This window comes from Candoia aspera, chromosome 4, assembly GCF_035149785.1.
Source record: "Candoia aspera isolate rCanAsp1 chromosome 4, rCanAsp1.hap2, whole genome shotgun sequence".
In the NCBI taxonomy this organism is placed as follows: domain Eukaryota; kingdom Metazoa; phylum Chordata; class Lepidosauria; order Squamata; family Boidae; genus Candoia; species Candoia aspera.
This window is the reverse complement of record NC_086156.1, coordinates 90898859-90910892: the sequence shown is the minus strand read 5'-3', so window position 1 is coordinate 90910892 and position 12034 is coordinate 90898859. Positions and strand designations below refer to the sequence as shown.

Genomic DNA, 12034 nt, shown 5'->3' with positions numbered 1-12034 from the left:
CAGGGAATATTTAAACAAAGAGTTTTGGATGTTAACACCCAAACTGATATTGAGTCACTTGCAAACATTAGGTTGTTGAAATGGCTGGCCAAGAATAAAAAGTCTTTTCAAATAGAAGAAAATACCTGACAATGGGTCTGACTCAATACCATAGGATAGCCCTTACCAGAGCAAGTCTCGAGCAGCTAGACTCTACGGTCAAATACGGACTATTCCACCAAGTGCCTTATTTTGAGAGAACATGTGTTTGTGGAGCATCTGAAATAGAAGATATTGTGCATGTCCTATTTAGCTGCCAATTATATGCCCCAGCAAGGGCTCAGTACCTTCAGACATGACTTGACAAAACTACATATTGGGACTGTGTCATGTTCCCCGTTGCAAGGCATATGTGCATCACAATGGGGAACATGCACATTAGGAAAGAGGAAGGGATAAGCATAATCCCTTCATCACTCACATATCCCTCAAGCACCCATATCCATAAAGGAATCACCAACATAATAGAAACGCCCCACAAACCGGACTTGGCACCCATTGAAAGATCGGGGAAACACCTTCCCATTACCCTGGGGGATGCACCTGCACCAGACGAAGGCAGGGAGACAAAGGAGAACGCCAGGGATCACCGGAATTGCCCATCAGCAGACGCATCGCAGTCCCAAGCACCCATCCGGTCCTGGCTTGAGGGTCAATGGGGGGTGGAGAAGGGCAACGTCCGCCAACGAAGTATAAACAGGACACCCTGTCAACACATAAGGATTCCCGTCTTTTTCATTGCGTGCATTCTGTTCCAAAAAAGCCAGAAATCCTTAGACCCTCTAAGTGAGTCCGTGTCTTTCTTGGAGCAAGGCTGCCCTGACAGACTGTAACAAACAACGGGGGATAAATGTACTTTCAGATTTGCAAGATTCTGTTAATGTAACCTTACAATAAAGTAGAATTAGCTCATCTGGATGTGCTTCTTGTCTGAACTACCCCACAAGGCTGACAGTAGGTCAAGCTTGAAATATTTTGGCCACTTTGCAACAATAGAAGCTGTTTGATATGTTACTCTGCCCAGAAACACTGTATTTTATAATACAATCTCAGATGTGTATTTTCTGCCATGACATGTTTATACATTGAATTAACAAGGTATAATCACAGATAAGGGATCATTGTATTGGCCGGCAGATATTATGAAATAATTTTCATTAATGCAAAACAGCAAAACTCTTAAAAAAAAATAAATACTGAGGACTATTCAGAATGAGTTTCATCAAGGAAGCCCTAAATTCAAGGATTTGATTCATCTTAGAATAGAAAACAAATAATATTTAATAACAATAACAATATCTCTTTATTGAGAACAGGAAGACATGACTTTTAATTTTTCTCCAGAAATCCAGTTTTAACTGGTTGCCTTATTTCATTTAAATCTTTCTTAGTTTTAATTATGTCTTTTGTTCTCTCTTCTTTTTCACAATCCTTTCTTTGAAATCATCATTTAGCCTTTCTCAGGGGTTGTAAGTTTTTCACTCACTGGTTTGGTTTGGTTTTCACTGAATGGGCTGAAGGTCCCAATTCATAGAATTCAAAAATTTACAACTTAAGTCTTTAAGAAAAGAGCAATGATGGACTTTAGTGGCTAGAAGTCTCCTTTTGAAGCACAGAGATTGACCTTTCTCACACTTCTTAGGGAGATCACCTCTAAGAATATCAATAGCATTCTTCCAGATCCCCTCAATATTCTGAGTATCCTCCTTTATGGAATCAAATGTGTGATCTCAACATTTCATTTTGATCTGAGGAAACTTTGCTTGCTCAGGTGTAGAATCTACTCCCTGGGCTGTCAGTTAATGCTTTAATGTTGTGTCCGCACTTCACCAACATGTCTTCAGTTTGCCATCTCCTCCTCCAGACTGATTCTAGAAAAAATATAGAGGGAGCTATATACCAATAAATACTTTGGCTACTGCCCAGAATTAGTGGGACCATAGCCAAAGTTAGCAGAAACATCTGAAAGATGGATGGATGGATGGATGGATATAGATTTAAAAAAAAAAAATCTTTATAGTGAGTATATGTGATCATTCTGAAACATTTTCATGAGAGTTGTAACATGCAAGCTATGAATACATTGTTGAAATTTGTATCCAATGATGTGTCTACAAGTCAAGATCACCCACAGGTGCATGGATCTTTTAAACAAATTTAGTCTGTTGAATGTGGAGAGAATTTGGATAGCCTAAAAAGTAAAAATATGAAGCAAGCAAAATATGCAAGGTGTAGCAGGAAATAACTAGGTGGACTTGATGTAAACTTTATTAAAGTTACAACTTAGCAAAACCACCTTAGTTTTTAGTTGGCCAAAACTGATCATTATCTGTTACTAACAGGAAAATATTTATACAAAATGCAGATGTTATGAATACAGGTGGCCCTTGCTTAAGCACCACTCATTCAGTGACCATTCAAACTTGTGATGTGGCTGGGTGAGTGGTAGATATGACAGGTGTCCTGGCTTAAACAAAGACCACACCAAGACAAGGAAGAAGTCTCTAGTGTTTTATTTAACTGCTATAGTAGACAGAAAATCCTACCAAACTGAAGGAGCATGGGAAAACCCAGACAGATAAACCCCAAAACTCAAGGCGGGTCTGTTCTGGGTTTCTTTGAATGACAGCTCAAAGTCTCTAAACTATACATGTGTTTTTGCCCCTGGATAGGGGCCTCCTCCTACTCACCATCCATACTCATGACAACAGGTCCTCTCAAAGTTCTGGCTGGCGAAGCACCTCCACAGTTACCTGATCATGATCCAGGTGTTTGGCAACCGCCCCAAATTTCCAACCATCGCAGCATCCTGTGATCACGTGATTGCAATTTGCAAACTTCCCTGCCAGCTTCCAACAAACAAAGTCAATGGGGGAGCTGGCAGGAAGTCAGAAGCCACAATCATGTGAGGTCCTTGCTTAACAAACCTTCACAGTCCTTGCTTAACAATGATAACTGGGGACTGCTGGAACTGCCATTGCTAAGTGGCATGAAATTGCACTTTACGACTGCATCGCTTAGCGATGGATATTCTCATCCCAATACCTGTATGCATAGTGTGAGGTTTTAGACCACTTCTGACTCTGGAAATGAAATGTATCTTGAGTCAGAAGGGGAAAACAAAACTCATCAGGAGGGATTCAGTGAAGCAGAACCAGGAAGTGACTCAGCAGAGTGGGATAATTTGCAGATGCAGATTGGTCAAACTCTGGAGGGGGATTTGAATTCTCCAATCATCGCTCGAGACAAGAGAGCAGAGAAGTGTGTGAATCAGAAAGCAGCCCAATTGGCAGCAGGAGAGAAAAGGCACAGAAAGGATCACCTTAAAAGGCAGATGCATGAAGAGCAAGCTGTCGGAGTCAAGCTATCCACAAGCTCACAGCACTTGTGGAAGAGTCCTTACCTGCAGCAGAAGCCTTGCCTGTAGCCAGCATCTTCTACCTCTGTGGAACTGCCTTCTGCACAAGCTGCTCCAGTCGAGTCTCTCCTTGCCATCCCTGCTGAGCACAATCTCACATTTAGCTCTGGACCTTGTTGTTGTGCTTCAGGATGATCCAGGTGTGCTTCTAGCCTTGTTTCTAGTCCTCAGTCTTGTTTAGACTCTTCAGTCCAGTCCAGCCTTGCTTCCAGCTCTCAGCCTTGCCTAAACTCTCCAGTCCAGTCCAGCCTTGCTTCCAGCTCTCAGCCTTGCTTGAACTCTTCAGTCCAGTCCAGTCTTGCTTCCAGCTCTCAGCCTTGCCTAGACTTTCCAGGCAAGTCCAACCTTGCTTCCAGAGATCGGCATTGCCATGACTATCCAGACCAGTCCAGCCTAGTCTCCAGAGCCAAGCCTTGTCTAAGTGTCCCAGTTCCGTCTTGCCTAGCCTCCATGTTCCAGACTGATCCTGTCTGTGTGCCAGTCTACAGGACCTTGCCTTCAGCTTCTGCCTTGCCATGCAGTCTAGCATCACTAAGTCTCACAGCTTCAATCAGAGATTTAGCTGAATTCTGCCTTGCTGTTCTGCCTGACCCTGCAGCCTTGTCTGTTCAACCACACTTGCCTGGGTGTCTTGAATGAGATTGCTTGCCTATTTATTCATAGACTTTTACTGTTGTAAATAGTTGTTTTAAATAAAGAATTTGATAATACCTCTGTCTGGCGATCTCATAGTCTGAACAGGACACACAGATTTTGATTATGTCCCATCAAGTTGTTGTCAACTCTTAGCAGCCACATAGGTATTCTCCATGTCAATCTGTTCCTAACCTGGTCTTTCAGATCGTCCAATGGTGCAATATATGTATATTATATTTCCTGCAAAGTCAGGAAAAGGGGCAAGTAAGCTGATGCCTGAATTCCAGTGCTTCATTCCATATTAATGAGTAAGAGAAGAAAAAAGAACTAATAAGTTTTCTTTAAGCTCAGATCTTTCATTCTCTACTTATGTGGAGACAGGACAAATTTCCTCCTCTCTAGAATTCCTTTCCAAGTTGTAAATTTTAGCTCACATTTTTTTTCAATTTTCTCCCCGCCCCCCTTGATTTTTGAATGCCTGCACCCTACTTTGACTAGTGGAAGCATTTTAATTTTCCTTTCAAAAACTTTATTTCCTTTATTCATTCCACAAAGACTGTTGAATGCAAGTTGCAAACTAGGCAGTGTCTATTTCTCACCTTTGTCTTACTTCTAATACTTCCTGATGGAAGTAGAGATGGAGTTTCCAAAGCAAAAGTAGTTTGATTTCCATGTTTTTATGGAGATCTGCCTAATTTCCTGGATTCTTTTGCAAGTGCACCATGAATTAACCCAGGAACCACTTTCTCTGGCATGGACATCCAAGTCTCACTTTTCAGGTAATATCCTCCCATTCCAAGTAATGAAGTTTCCATCTCTCTACTGTAAATACAGCCATTCATCTCTCCCCTGTTTCAGCTTCTGAGTTCATTATTCAGTTGTGATATAAATAGGTAGTTCTTGTGTATCCCTAGTGTTTAGATTATGTGTGCGTGTGTGCGTGCATGCGCGTGTGTGTGTGTGTCTGTGTGTGTATTCATCCATCCATCCATCCATCCATCCATCCATGTATTATCTTCAGAATTTTTGGTAATAGCTCTCAAGCACATCTGTGGTTACAAATATGAGGACTCAGATAAACCTGACATTAGCTTTATATGTATCTGGACAAGAGTGCTTCAGGTACATAAACTATATTTTAAAGAATAAGGTTTTGCCAGGTATTGGGTTATTGTAATTATTGATTTATTAAGCTTCAATTAGCTTGATGCTGGCTAACATTTTAAGTATCAGAAAAAGAATGATTGAAATACAGTGAAAACTGCATTGTTGAATAAGGTCAAACAACACTTGAGGACACATTCCTCAAAGATTTCCCTTCCCTTCCCTTCCCTTCCCTTCCCTTTTGCCAGCTAGCTTAACCCCAGAATAAATTAAAAATAAGATCTAGTATCAGTTTCTAGTGTCATTAGTTAAGTATACTAAGGAATCTTGTTATAAATCTCTTATAAGTATACCTTTAAAAAGGAAATGAATTAAACTTCTTATTGGGGGAAATGTTATGGGCACAAATTGATATATATAACAATTATAAAATTATTAAGTATTGAGAACAGTGGACTTAGTTTCCTGATAGTTCAACAGACCATTTGTGCTAAGGTAGCTCTTCACCTGTCTCACCCCATTACATGCAATTAAATCCAACAAGCAAAAACAGATGTGAAATACTCCATACGTTCAGTTACAGTAGCAGAGGGAGAAGCAGATGTGGAAACATTCACATTCTATACAAGAACATAAAGTTATGTCCCTCCGATTGAAGAGGAATCACTCAGGCTAAGAAATGTCTTTTAATTATTGGTGCTATTTTCCTCAGAGATTCTTGGATATCCTTGTTTCGGAAGCTATAAATAATTGGATTCAGAACTGGAGGCAAAACTGCATACAAAACAGCAGAGAGTAAATCCATTGTTGGAGAAGAAAGGGTTTGTGGCCGCAAATACGAAAACATAGCTGTGATGATAAATAAGGAAAAGACTGTCAAATGTGGACTGCAAGTAGAGAAGGTTTTATATCTACCTTCAATTGACGGAATTTTTAGGATGATAGAGAAGATGTATCCATAAGAAGCAAAAACAAATCCTGTACAAAATATACAAACAATGAATCCAGCTGTCCAAATTGCAATTTGGTTGAATATTGTATCACTGCAAGAAATCTTTTGTAATTGAGGAAGATCACAAAAAAACTGTCCAATGATGTTCAATCCACAAAAATGTAATTGAAAGGTTATGGTGGCTTGCAGCAATGCATGGATGAGAGAACTAATCCAAGAAGCAACTACCATTTGGCTACATGCATCCCTGTTCAAGATAAGGCTATATCGCAGGGGATGGCAGATAGCTACATAACGATCATAAGCCATAATGGTGAGCAAGGAAACCTCAGAACCTACACAAGCAATAACCAAGAAAACTTGAGCAACACATCCAGGAAAAGTAATCATTTTGTTGTCTGTCAATGAGACTGCCATTGATTTGGGGATGGTGGTTGTGATGTAACAAATATCAGTCAAGGATAAATTGACCAAAAAGAAATACATAGGGGTGTGAAGGTGGTGGTTCAGGAACACAACAAACACAATGAGTAAATTCCCAACCAAAGCTATCAAATAAATGAAGAGAAGCAAATAAAAAAGCAGAAGTTGTAAATCACGGTCATCAGAAAATCCCATCAGAAGGAATTCTGTCACAGTGGATTGGTTGGCCATTTTAGTTCATTCAATCATTCTGGACAAAAACAAGTTATAATTGGTGATTAGTAGAGGTAGCAAAACTTGGAAAACAGTCTTGCCAGACAGGTTATTCATATCCATATATGCAAAAATATTAATAGTTATAGTAATACTTTAGAAAGATTCCTATGACAGACTGAGATGTTGAGGAGACATCACTCTTCTTGAGAAGATATATGTTTACTCATTTTCAACAGATTCTTTTCTTTTCTTTTCTTTTTCTGAATTCAAAATACAGTAATACAGAAATTTGTGGAAAACCCTTGTCTATTCATCAAGACAAGGAAATGCCTTTTGAAACATTAACATGTTTGGTGACAAGTAACTGAGTAGGAGAAGAAATATGTCTATAGACCACAAAAAAGAAAGCATGTTTCCAAATTAAATTATTTCTTAAAAAATAAAGGAGAAAAAAATGATTACTTGACATGTATCCACCCAAAGAAATAAAGGAAATAACTTTATTACATTTAGGTTTGGGAAGATTACAGAAGAATTTTATATATTTCTATTGAAAAATAAGTGTTATTGCCATCAGTGTGAGTTCAATAATTTGGGATAGAGTTCTCAGTCTGTGTTATGGTGTTATACAGTATTTCTGAATAACAGGTAAAACCCTTCTAGCTCTAAGACACATAGATATTCTGTAGCATTTGCTCCCAGCTGCAAGTCCAGATGGAGTTTGTGAGTACAGATAAATGGATATGGGATTGTAGTCCAAAGATGATGATTGTCTGATTGAGTCATCTTATTTTTATGTCAGATTGACCACCCTAAAATAATCAGATGTTTGTCAATATGCCATTCTTGAATATGCTATTATTGGAATTATAAATTCAGCAGGATATTCTGCCAGTTTATAAATCCACTTAGAACGATGTCCATTAAACTGCTCTGAAAGAATCTCATGAAATCCTTAAAATACTTTCTTAAAATCAAAAAGATTGCTTTTGATTTGCAGCACTACAAACAAAACTTAAAATTCTTGCCTGAGACTAGATTAAAAAGCATTATTATTACATAAAATAATGAAGAGAAGTTGTTGTTATTTTATTAGAACTGAAATGGGAAAAAAAAAACATATACCAAGGAAAAAGCAGAACCTGCCAATGTGTTCTTTGTGTTTAAAAACAATTGTCTTTTTGTAGGTATTAAACCACATTTACAATGTTCCTATTTGTGTTTGGATGAACACACTAAAATATGGGCAATAAAAGGATCTTTGAGGAGAAAAAAATGTGCCATTAGCTCTCTTTCCTCCAATCTGTTAACACAACAATTATGTGGTCATTTACGCTAAAAATAGAGATGAGCATAGGCTCTAATGTACTCAGGCATTTTATAAATAATTATCCATAATTATAGTGTATTATCTTCTCCAAAATATCAGAAATGCTTTAATAAAAATGCATCCTTCTATGATGTAATTTACATAAACCATGTTTCTGGACATATTTGTTTAATATATTTTAATCCACCAATATTAAACCAACCATATCAGTATATATTTTTTAATGTACAGATCCTCTGCAAGATATCCATCATTTATGAAATGTCTTTCATTTCATGACTGAAGAGTAGCTGAGCACCTAGAATGAACCAGTAGAAATTTCTACTTACCTCTGCTTATTTTGCTTCCAAGATGATTCTGCCAATCTCCCTGAGAATAAATTGACTTTTGCAGAAGATACTTTTGCCACAAAAATGGCAGAAATTGCATCATCTCTGTTTTCTTTTGTGTTTCAAGGAGTCACTCCTTGGGGAACATAACAATTCCCATATTGACATGCAAATCCCATATTGAAGTTCTATCTCTTCCCCTCTCATTTTTCCCTTCTAAAATTGAAATACAGTACACACACTTTAGCAGGTTTCAATGACTCCCAAATGAATAGAGATTGTAATAAAGAAAATACACAAGTTAGTAAGCAACAGTACTCTTATCAACAGCTTTTCTTGCTTCTTTAAAAAAACATTAATACTTTCAACAGACCATGTGCTACTCAGAATCTTTCTGTCAACATTTGCATTACTCAAAATTACTTGATCCTTTTCCATCCTTAAACACAAACCTCAGGTGGTAGAAGCTGTGGTAGTACCATCTCTACTATATGGAATTCCCTGATGTAGAGCCCTATGGAGACACCCTAATGGGATTTTTGAAAGTGGCATTTCTTTAAGCATAACCCTCAGATGGTAGAAGCTCTGCCAGTAACCTCAGGTCCTTTCTAGTGTGGTAGGCCCCTGCTTCTACGGATCGGGTGCTTATGGATGAGACAAGATAACCTGGAATAAATAGATAGACAGAGAGACAGACAGTCAATAAACATAAGAGTGTTTCTCTGTTCTATTAATACAAATTAATAAATGAATCATATTATCATTATTGTTAGTATTGTACAAAGCAGTCGGTACAATAATTAATAGATCCCAATTTGAAAAGGGGGGAAGGGAGAAAGGGGAAGGGGAAGAAGAAGAAGAAATAAAGGGCACAGCTGTTATATATCAATATCCATGTCCAGATATACAGTAGCTATAGATATAGCTGTACCATCTATCAATTTCCTTCTCACCCTTAGATTTTGCAAGTAGATTATGTGAGTCTTCTTCCACAGTGTGGGAGATGGCAATATTTACTGAAAATGGTAGAAACGTATTCTGTTTATTTACTTGCCTATCCTTGTGCATGAGCAAACCAAAGCTGTACTTTTAAAGGTCTAGAACTATTGGTCAGGCAGTGTGGTGTACTTTTGCAAATCCAGTGTAACAATGGGAATCATTTTATGGGTGCAGATGTGCCAACCTAGGCTAATGAATGGGGTATTCAACAGATAAATCACATTTACCATCATGCATAGGCAGTTAGCTTGAATGAATGAACGAATGAACGGTCAAAGCAAGAGATTAAAGAGCTCACCTCAGATAATACATTTAAAGGACAGGGAACTGTTCTGGAATGAGCAGAGTTTGACTTAAAGAACCAACTGCTGACTGCAGGCCAAACCCCATTATAAAGAATGATTGGACTAGTGGCAGCTGTACCAGTAGAGCATTTAAAAATTTGGAAGATACAGACTTATGCTATATTGCATGCTTGAGCCACACCTGATAGTGCTGAGGCCCATCTTAGCATGCCTGAGTCAGTTACTATTCCCATAAAGTAACAAATAATAATTCCTTTTGATACGGGTATATACAAGTCCTAAAAGAAACTTATGACTGAATTGTGCCAAGATCTAGCTTAGTTCTAAAAGTCTCCAAATTTTAGGAGGGGTGGTAGAGGCAGATTACCAAAGTGAAATTCAAATAATTATATATAATTCTGGCCAATCAGAAATGTAATTGGCTGCTGGACAATGTGGAATACAATAAATTTGTGGGGGGGAAAATCAGTTTATCTGCTATGCAAGAAGTGAAGGATCACAACAAGGACAGAAAACACATTATCCTAACCAAACAGACCAACCTGGGGAAATGGTTAGTAAAGGGCTTGGAGCTACCTATTGGGTCATCCTGGTTAATGAGGTTTATCCCATTTGTTGGACATTGCAAAATTAACACAGAGAGAATAATTTAGAATTCTATCACATTCCCACAGGTTGTAGAAAGCATGTCAGATACAACTCTTTATTGGCAGGGCTTTCTGGATGCCTCCTCTGTTGTACCTCATTCCTGGACCAGATTAGCATGGATGGAGATTGTGTGTGCATGCAATTCCCTAGTGATAGTGAATGCATAGGAATGTGACTTAGGAGCCATCATAAGAATGCAGGGGCCATTTCTAGAATTCTCCACAATGGTTATATCACTTGGTTTAGGCAGCACCTTATGTGTCGCACCACCAGGACTGGACACAACATTCCTTTCTAACCTTGATTTCTTACTGCTGTGGTATTATCTAGGAAGAAATTTGCCTTGGAAAGTTATGCAATGAGAAAAGATATCCTTAATGTGTAGATATTGTCAGTAAATGACAATTATTGTCATTCATTTGAATACCACCAAATTTTCTTACAATCACAGAGGGGATACAAAAACCCTGGATGACCTTTTCTGAAAAGGAATGTAGAGATGACCTTAATAAATGAATGCATGAATCAGACCAAAAATGGCAACTTAGTCCCGTGAAAGTGGAAAGCATGAAAAAGACATTCAAAATGACTGTGTCTTAGTTCTATGACAGGTTTTCAAGATTTTGTTATTATACCCTAAAACATACAGTACAGAAATGCCTGCACACACACACACACACACACATTTTTTGGGAATCCATGTGATATCTGTTTCTTGACGTGACATACTTTGAGAGGATGACACTTTTTTTTTTTTTTACTAAAATATGGGAAATGTGTAAAACATGTTTCTTGTGAAATCAGTGTTTTGCTGGAGACATCACATCATATGTTTTAATACTTAGATAATACTGGGTTGTTGGCTAAGATCCTAATTTTTTTGAAGGGAATGTTAGCTAGATTACATGATGCACTAATGAGCATAGACCTGAAAATATATGTATCAAAGACTAAACTTTGTTTGTAAAGAAAATGAGTTAATGATCTATAGAAAAATGGTGAAAAATCACAGCAAGTTGATTAGTTTGTGTATCTTTGCAGAATGGTAACCAAAGATGGAGGAACAGTAATTTTCAGATGTGCAAATAGTAGTAGAAAGGAAGTGAACAGAACATGGTGTGTTTCAAAGAATGCAAGTTTATTGAAAGAAGAAAAATTGCTGTTCAGAAGAGTTCTGTGGTTATACTAAGACATACATTTTCTTAATTACTATCTCCATTTATTAGTGTATCATTAATAGCATGACAGGAGAATATAAGAATAGTGTCTCTTACATTGTAAGCTAAATACTACACATCACCATGTAAGTTGTCTACTGCCCCAAAGGACTGACTCCCTGACAAAACAACTGGAAGGAGGTATGAGGTAATTTCTTCCATTTCCTTAGCAAAGGTCTCCTTTGCAAAAATATATTTATTCACAAGCAGATTGGCAGAGTCATCCTGGAAGCAAAAGTAGCAGAGGTAAGTAAAGCACCCTAGGTGCTCCAACCAATAATCAAAAAGCAGCATTTCATACATGCTGGATATCTTGCAGTACACAGCGTACTAAAATATACTGAGATGGTTGGGCTCATATGAGTGAATTAAAATATATTAAACAAATATATACAGAAATGTGGTTACTGCAGTTATA

The 12034-nt window shown here is 37.9% G+C and overlaps 1 pseudogene; it reads right to left on the bottom strand.

Annotated features, from left to right (window-relative positions):
- Window positions 1–5864: 5864 nt before the first annotated feature.
- LOC134496578 (olfactory receptor 14A16-like) lies at window positions 5865–6821 on the bottom strand (annotated as a pseudogene).
- Window positions 6822–12034: the final 5213 nt, after the last annotated feature.